Source organism: Aotus nancymaae, unplaced genomic scaffold (assembly GCF_030222135.1).
Source record: "Aotus nancymaae isolate 86718 unplaced genomic scaffold, 86718_ANA_hifiasm-v0.15.2.pri h1tg000051l, whole genome shotgun sequence".
Classification (NCBI taxonomy): domain Eukaryota; kingdom Metazoa; phylum Chordata; class Mammalia; order Primates; family Aotidae; genus Aotus; species Aotus nancymaae.
Window position 1 is genome coordinate 22,693,767 of NW_026988465.1, and position 13,301 is coordinate 22,707,067.

The 13,301-nt window shown below is 42.6% G+C and overlaps 1 protein-coding gene and 1 pseudogene across 1 annotated transcript in view; one reads left to right on the plus strand and one right to left on the minus strand.

Annotated features, from left to right (window-relative positions):
• The window catches only part of TRIM38 (tripartite motif containing 38), a 74,443-nt gene that overhangs the window by 37,613 nt on the left and 23,529 nt on the right, over positions 1 to 13,301 (plus strand). The gene's annotated exons all lie outside the window — the stretch shown is intronic.
• LOC105721445 (proteasome activator complex subunit 3-like) lies at positions 837 to 6,294 on the minus strand (annotated as a pseudogene).

Below are 13,301 nucleotides of genomic sequence, written 5' to 3' on the forward strand. Positions count from 1 at the left end.
CAGGCACCCGCCACCTCGCCCGGCTAGTTTTTTCATATTTTTAGTAGAGACGGAGTTTCACCATGTTGGCCAGGATGGTTTTGAACTCTTGACCTCAAGTGATCCACCTGCCTTGGATTCCCAAAGTGCTGGGATTATAAGTGTGAGCCACCTCGCCCATGCTTAGACCTCATCCTACCCAGCTCACATGTCTTTTGATCCTTTAGCTGAGGTTGTAGTTTTAACGTATTGCTTCCTGAACCTATTCCAATGCAAAAGCTCTAAAAGAACTCGGCCTCCAAAAATCCCTTGATTTGCTGCACTGTACCAAATGTTCGTCTTAATGAAATACAAGATTTGTTTCAGGATCTCAAGCCCAATATTTTCAACAGTCGACTTCCCAGTTTCCAAGGTTCACACAGGAGATTGGCAGCGGGCATATTCCAAGGTCAGCAGTTTTTATCCAGGAAGGAACCTCAGAATCACTTGGGGAATTTTAGCAACATACACAACAGTATTCTCGGAGTGAGGCTCAGGTATGTGGATGGCAATAAAACTTCCCTTATCCAAAAGCTGCCCCAGCACGACAAATGGAGACTGCTTTTTAATTATACAACTTGGCCTTACCTAGTGGTTCTCAATTTTGAATGAACATTCAAATCACAAGGGTAGTTGGTTTTTTTGTTTTGTTTTGTTGAGATGAAGTCTCACTCTGTCACCCATGCTGGAGTGGAGTGGCATGATCTTGGCTCACTGCAACCTCCACCTCACAAGGGTAGTTTTAAACAGCACTAGTGCCTAAACAAGACTGCACAGATCATGACCCCTAATCCTAGCCCTTCCCTGTGTTACTTGCCTTATCCATAAGGCAGGGGGATCGCTTGAGCCCGGGAAGTTGAGGCTGCAGTGAGCAATGATCGAGCCACAGCACCTCCAGCGTGGGCGACAGAGTAAACGCTGTCTCTAAAAACAAAACAAAACAAAACAAAACCTTCTTATTTTAAAATAACTTCAAACACTTAGAAAAATTAAAAAAAAGTACAAAGAACATTCATACACTTTTTATCTAGATTGTTAATGTTATGCCACATTTGCTTTTTCTCTACTTGTCTATTTATATGTCTTTACATCTCTTTATATACTTGCTGAAACATTTGAAAGTTGCAGATATCATCTTCCTATATTACTCAATACTTTATCTTTAAATTCAAATTCAGATTTCACCAGCTGTCCTAATCATATCTCTCACAACACTTTTTCCCCCTCAATCCAGGATCACAAATTGGATTTGGTTGTTATATCTCTCTAGTATCTATTAACCTGCAACAGTTTCCTAGCCTTTCTTTACCTTTCATGATGATGAGTTTTTAAAGGGTACAGGTTCGGGTTAGGTGCATTGTAGATTAGTTGAGTTGTAAAACTTCACAACAAAGTGCCAAAGATGTCTTGGTGGCAGAGCTCACAACAGGTTGGAGATGCATAGGTGCCACAGAGAAGGGTCTGGTTCAAAGGCCAGGGGTCGCATCATTACAGCACTGCTCCATCAGCTGTAGGTCTGGGGACTTGGTAGCATGTCTATGGCCCTAAAGTGTGTGGAGGATGTTGAGAATTGCCTAGGGTGGCAGACTTAGAGGAAGGGAGACTGGTATGAGGCCTGTCTAAAACTGAGTTTGGCTATAGAGTTAGGGAAGGGTTTTAGGCCATGTCTGGGTAGAATCAGATTCAGCCAGCAAGTAAGGGGTCTTGTGGAGGTGAGCTTATGCTGTCTGGGCCCCTTCAAGGAGAGCAGACTTGATGGGGAAGGGCTCTCCTAGAAGAATCTTGTTTAAAACGAGCAAACCACTCAGGTTCATTCTCCACCTTACCTGAGCACTCCCTAGGCTCAGTGGTGGTTTTGGATTTGTCCCATCCCTGCAATTACTCCATAAAGGGAATGTGCAAGGGAGAAGGGAGGGCAGAGATGTGAGTTCTGCCAGATGCTTCATTGTTTCTTTCACAGATTTATTTGAAACCAACCCACCTCCGGTACTTCATGCTCTCCAAGCTCATGGTCCTGAAACTTCACATTTACATAATACAGAATATTTTTTTATTACCTTTGATATTTTTGCAAACAACCTTTCTGGAATTCCTGGATCCCCTCCTCCTGGTGAACTTTTCCTTCTCCAATACGTGACTCAGCAGTTATCACCTGCAAAAGTGGTTCTTCCAGGAGTTGCTTGCTGCTTTATTCTTCTCACAGCCTTAACACTTTTTCTTAACTTGTTATAGCATTTAGAATGTAGTGTTTTGTTTTGTTTTTAAAACACATCTTGGCTTTCTGGAAACTTATGTAGAAAATAATTTTTTTCCCGTCAATAGATACATGGTAAGAGTCCAGCCTAATGTCTGCCATAGAGAAGCCTAATGTCCAGCCTAACATCAATAAATGTTTATTGTGGCAAAAATGAATAATTTTAAAATGATGGAGTGCTTAGGTAAAATTAGGATTGTTAGTTTGAATCATTTAAAATCATCTAAGAACCATATTAAATTTACGTGCTTTAACACTGGTGAAAGAAGTAATTATGCTGTCTTAAGGGCAAATCTATATGAACATAGCCACCAGAAATACAGGAGTGCCATCTATTGGTAAACTTGTTAGCAGACAGAGAAGACACTGAGAAGCCGTGTAATATATACTTGAAGTAATGTGCCCCTTATGTAGGTTATGTAAAACGTGGAAGAAAGATGGAAACAAAATTGAGAGACATGGTTATGACATTTTCCAGAAAAATTGGAAAATATTTTCTTCTAATAATCCACGCAAAATATAATGACATTTTTTAATGCAGAAGAAAACAGTGTAACAGAAAGCATTATAATCATGGCAAATTGTTGAAAGCTTTCTCCACCCCTGCCCTTCCCACCCAGAGTAGGAATGAAATAAGGATGTCAATTATCACACTTTATGTTCAATATTGTATGGGCGATGATAGCCAGTGTACTATGGAAAGAAAATAAATGTTAATTTTAGATGTTAATGGTGAAAATATTTCAATTGAAAGGCAAAGATTGTTAGAATCGATTTAAAAGTGCAAGAACTGAACGTATGTCTGCTAGAAGCGACATATTTTAAATATAAAAATACTGACTTGAAAATAAAAATATTAATAAATATATACTATGCAAACAGAAAGTATAAAAAGACTGGAATGACTATAATAATAACAGCTAAATTAGAGTTTAAGACAGAGTGTTACCAGAGACAGAGTGATATTTTGTATTGTTAAAACGGTCAGTTCCCAGCCTAGCCAACATGGTGAAACCCTGTCTCTACTAAAAAAACAAAAATTAGCCAGGCATGGTGGCACATGCCTACAATCCCAGCTACTCCGAAGGCTGAGGCAAGAGAATCACTTGAACCCACGAGGCAGAAGTTGCAGTGAGCCAAGATTGCACCACTGAAATCCAGTCTAGGCAACAGAGTAAGACTCTGTCTCAAAAAATAACAACAACAACAAAGGGTTAACTCATCAGGAAAACAGCAATCACAAATGTATGATTCTAACAACAGAGTTTCAAAATACATAACAAAATATCATGACAGAGTTTTAAAATACATAAAGTAAAAATGGAAAAAAAAATTTGAAGAGTTTAACACTCTTTTTTCGGTAATGATGTAATAACTAGACAAAATATCAGTAAAGACACAGAAGATTTGAACAATCTTATCTGTTGTCTTGAGCTGATTGATTTACAGAACATTACAGCCAATATCTGCATGCACATTTTGCTCAAGTACAGATGATATATTCATCATGATAGATCATATTCTCTTTTTTCTTTCTTTTTTTTTTAGAGGTCAAAGTACCTGTCTTTTTAATAATTTCTTGACATGGTAAAACAATTTTATGTTACGATCCAAGGGTGGTAGGGTGAGGAGGAGGGGCAGCGGAACAATCCAACAGACAAAAAGGGAAATGAGAAACACATGGTGGGAAGAGGGAAGGGTTTTAGCTGGAAGGGATCGGGAGGGTGGGTGAGGGCACTGCCCAACTGAAATGCAATGGGTTTGTTACTGAGTACTATTAGTGGAAAGACAGCATCCTGACTCCTTCTCTACAGAATATTGGGAGTAAAAAGCCAGGTGGAAATATTATTGGAGGTTGGAAGACAGAGACAGGAAGAATAAAAGTCAGAAACAGACACTGAGAGTCACTGGCAGGCTGACTGCAGATACCAACTCTCCAGCAGTGGTGGAATAAAAGAGCTGGGGGCTGATGGGATTAACACAAAAGGTATTAACAGTTAAGTGATATCTCTGGAAAATTCAAGAGACAGGAGGCAACTCTTCCATAGTTTTCACTTGCCTAATGCATTTCCACATACACAAACATTATAATCATGGCAAATTGTTGAAAGCTTTCTCCACCCCTGCCCTTCCAACCCAGAGTAGGAATGAAATAAGGATGTCAGTTATCACACTTTATGTTCAATATTGTATGGGCGATGAAATCACATTGGTGTGTAAATCATACACACCAATGATGGCTTTCCCTGGAGGCCCGACACTATAAATAAGAGAAATAGTTCCCGAAAGGAAAGCCCAACATGAGCAGCAGCATCTGGACCTCACACTTGCAGACACCTTCACCGCAACTAACAGACAGGAGTCAAGAGGACCAGCTTTTGCAATAATGCCAAAAAGGGCTGAGTCATAGAGGGACAGGCCTTCCCCAAGTCCTCTGCTTCTCATCTCCCTGTTCTCCACCAACTCACCTTGGGTACCAAGATGCTATAGCATAAGGAAGGAGGACGAGCCCAAGACATTTGTCTGGGTAGATGACAACTAAGACAGCCATCATCTCCTGAAAGGTATATGACAGGGATCGTGGAAAGGGAGGGTATGTTAGGTAATGGAGTAGGAAGGTGTGTGTGCATGTCTGTATGGGTGTATACATGCATACATATATGTGCATGTGAAAACTCCCATTATAAAAACATCTGAAGGAGCTTGGGAATTTACTGAAGGCCTAAGGTGTTTCTTGTCATGATCAAGATTCAAGGTGGGATGTACACAGATGCGAAGCCCTAAGTCACCACCAGGGCAACTGTGGGAGGATGCAATGCCCCACAGAGGAAAGAGACAGTAACTTCATGTGAGGAAGATAAGTTGTTCCCCTCTACCACCCCAGTTCCTAAAAAACACCTGGCACTTTCCTTCCAGTTCCCTCAGCTTTTAACCAACTAATCATCAAAAGGAAGAAAACATAAAGCCCAAGACACAGGAGGGAAGAGGAGAGTGGAAACACAAGTATTTTTGTGCCAACATCCTGCACACACAAACCTGGAGTTCTCCAGAGATTAGGACAGGTTGGGTGTGGGGTATTAGGGAAGGAAATAGAAGAGTTCCTGAGGCCTGAAAAAAGAGGTAAACACATCACAGAACTAGATGAGAATTTCATTAGACTCTAACTAAAAACAGAGGTGTCATTACTGTTTCCAGCCAGTTTCCCTATGGCGATAGTCATGTTACAAACCAAGGCAATGTTGGTCTTGAGCCAGACTCACAGAGTCCCCTGGCCTCAGGGGCTGTTTGATCTTCTCAATATTTTTCAGGATCATGTCACGAAGAGTGACATATTGATTCCTCAGCTCTGATATGATGAGCCAAAGGCTGATATATTCTTTCTCATCAATCTCTGTCATGGTACGGCGATAGTCCTGCACATGGGGATATTTAGCTATTTTAGAAACCAATTTGGCTCTTGTAATATAATATCTAGAAATCCGGTCCAGATAAGATGCAGCTTCACTCTCAACAGTTCTTAGTTCTGCAACTGTTTCCTCCTGAATGGACACCCCAAAGTTGTTTCCATCTTCTATCCTGGGAATCAGGAGCTGTACCTACATTTTGACCATGTTACATTTCTCAATCAACAGCAGATCTCAGGTTTCACTTTCTCAGGAATGTGCACCAGCTGCTGGTTGCTTTTCAGCATCCCATTGGGCATGACAAACACCTTGGTTCCTTGGAAATCTTCTTCACACTCATCCAACCTTCGCTTCTTATAAGTGGGACCATCCAGTCCATCATGGCTATTGGTGAGAAGAATGGGGTCAGGGACTGGGAGATTCATGTCAGAGTGGATCTGAGTTAGATCATGGATGTTTAAGATTGGTTCCTTCAGAAAACTATCAAGTTCTAATAACTTCTTTGTGAAAAAATTTGCCACCAATTCTGCCTCTCTTGTGATCCACTCCCTGAAACAATCAACCTTGAGCTTCACTTCCCGATCCACCTTCAGCAACGAGGCCATGGCCGGGCCGGGCCGTGTCCAATTCGCTGGACACCAGAGGCGCTGTGGACTCCGGGGAGGTGGCCAGGGGGACCTGAGGAATCTCAGCTGACCTCGGGATCTGGCCGCCCTCGCTGGCTCACTCACTGCTCACTCGTTCCCTCCGTCTGTGCCATCTGCCCGCCCGCTGGCAGCCTGCTGCCTGGTCACTCTCTCGCTCGCCCTCCGAGCTTTCACCGCTCATGCTGGAAATTGCCCTTTTTTCTTTTATTTTTAGTTGACATGTAATAATTGTACATATTTATGGGATAAAGAGTGATATTTTGATATGTGTACACAATGTATAATAATCAAATCAGAGTAATTAGCATCACCTTAAACATTTATCATTTCTTTTGTTGTGACCATTCAAACTTTTCTTCTAGCTTTTTGAAAATACACAATAAATTAGAGTTAACTGTATGCACTCTACAATGGTGCAGAACATCAGAACTCATTTCTCCAATCTAGCTGTAATTTTAACCAACCTCTCCCTATCCTCCCCTCCCTTATTACCAAATGGCCATTATTTCTGGCTTAAAGGTATCTCCCAGGTGCTCAGAGAGAGGAAACCTCAAAGACAGTTTGTGGAGGGGTAGGGAAGAGAATCAACAAATGGCAAAGGTCACAAAGATATCACCAGAAAGTACTTATTCCCTAAGCCAGGACTGAACCTGGGCTGCTATTGTAAAATGACAGATTCTTAGCGGCTGAGTTAGAGCATTGGGCAGTTTCCATTGCCCTTCCCAGAAAGAGTCCAGAAGGGTCAATTCTGAGCTTGCAAAGGCTTGAGATAATTTGTAGAGCTAACTATGACATAAACCCCAAAATTCCAGTTCCTTGGATGGCAGAGACCAAGAGAAAGTACCGCCACGTGGTTACAAGGTCAAGCTACAAAGACATAAAACAGGATGAGAAGGAAACTTCATCCAGTTTTAAAATTTTTCAGGGACCTGTAGCAAACTTTGCAGCTGACTAGTTTACTGGGCTGGCTTGAACAGCAGGCTTATGCAGTCCTAAGCCTGTTTTCTATCCTAAGGTATTCCTCTTTATGACAGAATGATACAGAAAGACAAATTGATAGCACAAAGTATACCAGTTTCACTATAGATTAACACTAGCCCCACAAATCCTTTTTCCCATTAATCAAAACTTTACACAGGTGATAAACAGTGATTTTAACCATTCATTCCGTTTTCACAAAGAGAGGCCAGAGGTCTGACTGGTAAGAAATCTTTACCCGTTTGCTGGCATTCCGGGTTTCTGGGTTCTCTTTCCCTGAGCAGCCCTAGCAGCCCTGCTCGCTGCAAAGCCCCGGGGGGCCAAGCTACAACATAAAGGAAAACCATCTTTTTCTGTTTCATGGAACCACAGGCAAATAAATGCCTCTCATTTTTGTAAGATGCTGCCCAATGGCTGCATGAGGTTACCAAATTAACATTTTCCATCTTGGCCAGAGCAGTATACATGTGACAAAACAGACATTAGCCACTCCACTTAGCACCCAATATCGAACTGCCAAGGCTCACACTTGCCCCCAGATGGGCCCTTTCATCTTTAATCCAACCTCTGACCAGGACTTTCAACATGTGGTCTCTGAGCAAGATGGCTGTCCCAAGTAACAGAAAAGATAGAAAAGAGAAAGGAAAGGGAGAAAAGCATTGTCTGTGGTGAGGTAGGGAAGGTGAAAAGTTCATGGAGGCCAGAGAAAGACCCACCCATTGCAGCAACACTGAATCAAAAGTTCAGGGGGCCGCTTGTCACAGTACAGGGATCTTTTCCAGCAGTCCCATCAGCTCTCAAACTTCCCCCTTTGGGGAGACGAAAAATTCCCCATGCCCCATAATCCTGTACATACCTAATCCTGTCACCCACAGCTATCAGCAAAGAGCGCAGGGCAGATTAATCTAAAGAGAATAGCAGTTCACATCCCATAATGCTAAATCCATTTTTAACCAAGAGAGACTTTACTGAGAGGGGTCTCTAATCCCTTAAATCTTAAGAAGGACTCTAGCTTCCTAAATTGGGTCTTAAGCCCAAATTCGGTCAAGTGTCCTTGACTTTTATTAAGAGCGGCCTGAAACCCTCTCTATCTTAGGAGAGACCCTGTCTCCCTTAAGCTGCCCCTCTAATCCAATCCCATCCTTTACCCAGGTACCCACAACTTACCCAAAGTCAGCCAATTGGTGCTGCAGTCTGTTTCCTTTGGCTTCAGGGTCTGCTCAGTCTTGTCGCTTTATGGTCATCAGAAAGAAGTCTTGACCCAGACCCCAAGACAGGATTCTCAGATCTCACGAGAATTTGGAGCAAGTCCATACAGTAAAGTGAAAGTAGGTTTATTAAGAAGGTAAGGAAATAAAAGAATGGCACTCTATAAGCAGAGCAGCAGCGTGGTGAGCTTGAATAAGGATACTTATAGTTATTTCTGGATTATCTGCTAAACAAGGGATGGATTATTCATGAGCTTTCCAAAAAAGGGATGGACAATTTGCAGAACTGAGGGCTCTTCCCCTTTTTAGACTACCTAAGGTAAATTCTGGATATGCCTTGGTATTTGTAACTATCACGATGCTGATAGGAGTGTCTTTTAGCATGTTAATACATTATAATTAACGTATAATGAGCAGTGAGGATGACCAGAGGTCACTTTCGTGGCCATGTTGGTTTTGTTGGGTTTTGGCTGACTTCTTTACCACAACCTGTTTTATCAGCAAGGTCTTTGTGATGTGTACCTTGGGAGGACCTCCTATCTCATCCAGTGACTAAGAATGCCTAAGTTACAGGGAATGCAGAATAGCAGGTCTCAACCTTATTTTACCAAGCCCCTATTCAAGATAGAGTCACCCTGGTTCAAAAGACTCAGACAATCCTGTCTCCTTGCAACCTTGAATTCCTGGGCTGAAGCCATCTTCCCACCTCAGCCTTCTGGGTAGCAGGGACTACAGGCACACACCACCGTGCCTGGCTAATCTTTTTGTATTATTATTATTTTATGAGATGGGGGTCTCACTGTGTTACCCTAGCTGGTCTTGAGCTCCCAGGCTCAAGCAATCCTCCTATGTCATCCTCCCAAAGTGTTGGGCTTGTCAGAGGCATTTGAACCAGAAAGACTCCATCTTGAATGGTGCTGGGTGAAATAAGACTCAGTCCTGCTGGGCTGCATTCCCAGTAAGGTAGGTACTGTAAGTCATAGGATGAGACAGGCATTCAGCACGAGATACAGGCCATAAAGACCTTGCTGATGAAAGAGGTTGCAGTAAAGAAGCCAGGTAGGCCAAGCGCAGTGGCTCATGCCTATAATCCCAGCACTTTGGGAGTCTGAGGTGGCTGGAGCCATAGTGAGACCCATCTCCCTTGAGCCCAGAGTTGGAGATCAGCCTAGGTAACATGGCGAAACTTGGTATCTACTAAAAATACAAAAAATTAGCTGGGTGTGGTGGCACATGCCTGTAATCCCAACAACTGGGAGGCTGAGGCATGAGAATCACTTGAACTTGGAAAGCAGAGGTTGCAGTGATTGGAGATCGAGGGACTGCACTCCAGCCTGGGCAACAGAGTGAGACTCGGTCTCAAAAAATTAATAATAATAATTTAAAAAAAGCAGCTGGCTAAAACCCACCAAAACCAAGATGGTGCTGAGAGTGACCTCTGTCCATCCTCCCTGTTACGCTCACACCAGCACCATGACAGTTTACGAATGTCATGGTAATGCCAGGAAGTTACTCCATATGGTCTAAAAAAATGGTGCCATGAATAATTAAGAAATAACCATAAAAACAGGCAGCGAGCAGCCCTCGGAGCTGCTCTGCCTATGGAATAGCCATTATTTTATTCCTTTATTTTCTTAATAAACTTGCTTTCACTTTACAGACTCGCCTGAATTCTTTCTTGTGTGAGATCCAAGAATCTTCTTTTGGTGTCTGGTTCTGGACCCCTTTCCGGTAACAGGATTACAGGTGTGAGCCACCACACCCAGCTTTAGTAAATTTTTATTTCAGTTATTATATATTTCTTCTTTATTTTCTGTTTTTCAGTTATTATATTTTAAACCCCAGAATTTTTATTTAGAGGACTGTATTAACAAATGGGGAGTACTGGCATAAGCCTGGCACAAAGCAAATGTTGACAGAGGTCTGGCACAAAACAAATGTTCAATGCATTTTAGCTACCTTTAGGTGTATCATCACTAAGTGCTTCTGGGGCTATCCAGGGAAAATTGTCCTCTCAAAACCCCTACTCACTTCCAGCTGGAGCAGGCTTAAGTGAAGAAGTCATCTGTGTCATGAGAGATGTATAGAGCAAGGAGACTTTATCTTTGTTGACAGAAAGAGTCGAACTCTGTAAAACATTTGAAGAGATTTATTCTGAGCTAAATATGAGTGACCATGGCTCATGACACAGCCCTCAGGAGGTCCTGAGGACAAGTGCTCAAGGTGGTTGGGACGCAGATTGGTTTTATACATTTTAGAGAGCCGTGGGACACCAGTGAAATAGGTTTAAGAAATTCATTGGTTTGGTCCAGAAAGGCGAAACTACTTGAAGGTGTTTTGTATGAAGACTTGGGATTAATAGAAAGGAACACGAGGTTGTGATAAGAGGTTGTGAAGACCAAAGCTGTACTATGGGATGAAGTTTTTAGCCAGCAGTCTTCAGAGAGAATAGGTTGTAAAATGTTTCTTATCAGACTTAAAATCTGTGTTGATGTTAATGCTGGAGAGGAATAATGAGGCATGTTGGACCCCCACTTCCCGTAATGGCCTGAACCAGTCTTTCAGGTTATATTTTAAGAGGCCTGGCTGAGGAGAAAGTCTATTCAGCTGACTGGGAGGGCTTAGAATTTTATTTTTGGTTTACAACTTTGCCCACGGAAGTTTTGCTGAAAAATGAACACACAAAAAGGCAGATTCATAAGAGAAAAGGCTTTACAATTTAATCACTCTGTGGTTCTCCCCATGCAAAGTATCAATATCCCAGTGGGATTCAGAAGCTTATATACCAACCTGAGGTTACAGAAAGAATGGGGGTTTGATCCTGGCAAAATAGGTAAATAGGTTATGGGAAAGAGGAGAAGAGAAATTCTGTTGAGGGGCAATAAATAACTACCAGGAGAGACTGATTGGATCAGGGAACAGAAATAAATTTGTAAATAGTTCTTGGAATTTAAGTGATGCTTCGAGACAGTGATTATCTTATAAAAGGGTCTGTTCAGTTATGATTACATTCGTGGTCTTCTTCCCTATAATGCAAAATGACATAACAGGGCGGGAGAAAACAATTGTTCTCATTGTGGGGTCATCCTATCTTTATGTACACGGAAAAGGCTCTTTAGTCTGTTGATCTCTAAGAGTCTTTCATTCGCCTGGCTCAGTGGCTCCTGCCTGTAATCCCAGCACTTTGGGAGGTCGAGGTGGGTGGATCACGAGGTCGGGAGTTTGAGACCAGCCTGATCAACATGGTGAAATCTTGTCTTTACAAAATTAGCCGGGCATGGTGGCATGCACTTGTAATCCCAGCTACTCGGGAGGCTGAGGCAAGAGAATCTCTTGAATCCGGGAGGCAGAGGTTGCAGTAAGCCGAGATCACATCACTGCACTACAGCCTGGGTGACAGAGCAAGACTCCGTCTCAAAAGAAAAAAAAAAAAATAGAAAAGTTTAGGTCTGGGTGCAGTGGCTCACTCCTGTAATACCAGAACTTTGGGAGGCCGAGGCGGGCGGATCATGAGTTTGGGAGTTCAAGATCAGCCTGACCAACATGGAGAAACCCCATCTCTACTAAAAATACAAAATGAGCTGGGCGTGATCCCAGCTACTCGGGAAGCTGAGGCAGGAGAATCTCTAGAACCCGGGAGGCAGAGGTTGTGGTGAGCCAAGATTGCGCCATTGCACTCCAGCTGGGGCAACAAGAGCAAAACTCTGTCTCAAAAAAAAAGAATCTTTCATTCAAAATAATCATATCAGGAAGCCATATTTTGGGGCGAAATTCACTACTCTCCTTTAGAGATATGGGTACAAACTCTTTGCAAAGAATGCTAAGACTTTGCCGGGCTCAGTGACTTGGGCCTGTAATCCCAGCACTTTGGCAGGCCAAGGCAGGCAGCTCATCCGAGGTCAGGAGTTAAAGACCAGCCTGGTCAACATGGCAAAACCCTGTATCTACTAAAAAATACAAAAATTAGCCAGGTGTGGTGGCAGGCGCCTGTAATCTCAGCTACTCAGGAGGCTGAAGGCAGGGAGAATTGCTTGATCTTGGGAGGCAGAGGTTGCAATGAACTGAGATGGCGCCACTGCACTCCAGCCTGGGTGACAGAGAGAGACTGTCTCAAAAAAAAAAAAAAAAAAAATGCTGAGACTTACTTTGGGATGTCCTTTGTTGTGCCCATCATTCTGATTAGCTCAAGGCAGTCTCCTCCCAGGTGTTTTGTTTTTATTTTTTATCTCTAAAAAAAGTTTTCTTTCTTTTTTTTTTTTTTAAGTAGAAACAGGGTCTTGCTGTGTTGGCTAGGCTGGTCTCTAACTCCTGGCCTCTGGTGATTCCCCTCGCCTCAGCCTCCCCAAGTGCTGTGATTACAGGTGTGAGCCACCATACCGGGCCTGGTTTTGTTTTTTGTTTGGTGGTGGTGGTTGTTGTTTTAATATTGTAATCCTGTGTCCTTTCTTCCTACCTCTAAGTAGTGGTTACTCTCTCCCCTTTAGTCATTTGAAAAGTTTATTGGCAAGTGGGTGCCATTTCAGGGTGGTGCAGTGGCTCATGCCTGTAATCCCAACACTTTGAAATGCTGAGATGGGAGGATGATTTGAGGCCAGTTCAAGGTTACTGTGAGCTGTGATCTTACCATTGTACTCCAGCCAGGGTGACAGTGCAAGAACCTGTCTCTAAAAACAAACAAAAAGTTGCTTTCACACTGTGATGCTATAAAATTTATTCTAAGCTCTTGTTGGGGCTAAGAAATTGATACCTGAAAATATGGCACTTGGTCATATTAAAACTGAGGAAACTTCAA